Raw genomic sequence first — 2,595 nt, 5'->3', positions numbered from 1 at the left:
CATGCCCTCTAGTTTTAGACTCCCCTGCCGTGGGGAAAAGCTGGTGGCTATCTACCTTATCCATACCTCAATTGATCTCTCTCAGGTCACCCCCTCAGTCTCTAGGGAAAACCATCTCAACTCTATCCAGCTTCTCTTTGTAATTCAAATCTTCCCAGCCAGGTAGCATCTTAGTAAATCTTTTCTGCACTCTTTCTAGTTTAATAGTAGCGTGACCCGAACTGCGTGTGGTACTCCAAATATGGCCTCTCCAATGTCTTGTACAGCTGTAACAAGGTTGTTGTGAATTGGTATATTCAGCCCTGCTACAGAGAGATTGTTGGGGTGAGGGGGTGGGGGCTGTCTGCTTCTATGGCTTTCCTTCAACTCATCTTTTATGTTCCTGACACTCTTTGTTATCTTAATTGCCCCTGGCGAAGGTAACGGTGAACTGTCATGGACTGCTGCTGTCCGTGTGGTGTCGAGACACTTGTGCTATTAGGAAGAGAATCTTGAAGGAACAGCTGATGTGTTTCAGGGTTATTGTAGTGTATCTTGTTGGGTGCTTACAATGGGAGGTGTTCCCATTTATATGTTCTCCCTCTTCCTTCTCCGTGCTGGTTTTGAAGACATGTGAAGTTTGCTAATGTTACACTCCTTACCCCATCTTTCAGTGATTCTAACATGTACCCTTGCCTCTTCACCGATCCTGAATTATTCCGGTCTCTCACTTTGGCTGTTGGGGTGCAGAGCCAGATTGTCTGACATCAAGTGCACTTGCCCTGATCGGGTTCTGCCAGGCTGAGGAACAGGGGTTCTGCTTGGTGCTGTCATGACCTTGCTGCTGGATTAAGGCTTCCAGTTGGTATCAACAACATGTGGTGCTCACGTCCCAGTGCGAATGTGGATTTAACCTAGTCATTAATGTGGCGGATGGATGACTCTAGTGTGTGCAGCCTGAGCAGCGCACACACTCTCCCCAGAGTCAGAACCCTCTGGTTTGTACAGCAGGGACCTTTTGGGTCTATTCCATCATTATTCAGTGGCTGATCTGAACCTTAACCCCCAATTGCCCTTTATCGAGGGGGTGGAATATAGGTGTGGAAGTCTTACCGCAACTGTACAAGCCTGAAACTAGAGTCTACCATATAGTTTTGGTCTCCTTTCTTAAGGAGGGATGTAATTGCATTGGGTGCAGTTCAACGAATATTCATTTTGCTCGTTCCTGGGCTGACGGAAACGTTCAGTAGGTTGGTGGTACTCGTAGTGTGAAAGAATGAGAGGTGATCGGGTTGAGACGCACAAGTTTGAGAGGTGTGTTTGGTGGGGTGGGATGCTGAGAGGATGTTTCCCCTTTCGGGAATGGGAATGAAGAGGACACTGTTTCACACTTTGGGGCTGCTCTTTTTATGATGGAGATAAGGGAATTTCCTCTGACTTTGGAACTTTCTTCCCCAGGAAGCAATGGAGTCTGGGTCAGTGTATTTCAGGGTTATGAGTGGGCAGGTAAGGTGGAGCTGTGTCCACAAGAAGATCAGGCGTGAATCGTATTGAGTGGTGGAGCAGGTTCAAGGGACTTGATGGTCTGGTGCTCTCGTAAACCGTATCCATTCAGTGTCAGTTTGCTCCAAGCACCCTTTTCAGATGTTTGCATGGAGTTTGTATTGTAAGACCGGGTCTTTTAGGGTGCATATCAGAGTCAGGAGGCTCAGATTAGGTTTGATCTACTCCAGAATTGTGTAATAACCTTTCCAAACAGGTTGGTTAGAAAACATCTTCCAGGTCTCCTGAAGAAGGGCTGATGCCCGAAACGTCAATTCTCCTGTTCCTTAGATGCTGCCTGTCCTGCTGCGCTTTTCCAGCAACACATTTTCAGCTCCTCCCCAGCATCTGCAGTCCTCACTTTCTCCTCTAAAAATATTTCCCTATTTCACGCCCAGTTCCGATTCCGTGGCTATCACACCAGTGTAATGTTGGGAGAGTGCCGTATTGTGGACAGTTTAAATCTGAGAGACTTGCACTCAAGTTCTGATGCTGACCTGCCTCTCATTTTATCCAGGATATTTCATTTTTAAAATTGCCTAATTCCTGTTGATGTATCTTGTTGGTTGTGTTGTGTGATATCCCTCACTGTGGTAGAGAGAATCTTTCCCAAGTTTCCCAGATTTGGTGACAGACTTGAAGCACCTCAGGGTATAGAATAGAATCCCTACTTTGTGGAAACAGGCCATTTGGCCCAACAGGTCCACACTGCCCCTCTGAAGAGTATCCCACCCAGACCCACTCCCTTGCCCTATTACTCTACATTTCCCCTGACTAATGCACCTAGCCTACACATCCCTGAACATTATGAGCAATTTAACAAGGCCAATTCACCTAACCTGCACATCTTTGGGTTGTAGGAGGAAACCCACGCAGACACGGGGGCGAATGTGCAAACTTCACACGGTTACCCGAAGCTGAAATTGAACCTGGGTCTCTGACGCTGTGAGGCAGCAGTGCTAACCACTGAGCCACCATATCGGAGTTTAACTGACATCAGTCCATCAACACATCTGACACATTGGGTCGCAGTGCTGTGGATGTGCTCTAAATAAAAACAAAATGCTTGAGAGT

Source organism: Chiloscyllium punctatum, chromosome 31 (assembly GCF_047496795.1).
Source record: "Chiloscyllium punctatum isolate Juve2018m chromosome 31, sChiPun1.3, whole genome shotgun sequence".
Taxonomy (NCBI): domain Eukaryota; kingdom Metazoa; phylum Chordata; class Chondrichthyes; order Orectolobiformes; family Hemiscylliidae; genus Chiloscyllium; species Chiloscyllium punctatum.
Note: the sequence above shows the minus strand (reverse complement) of the source record.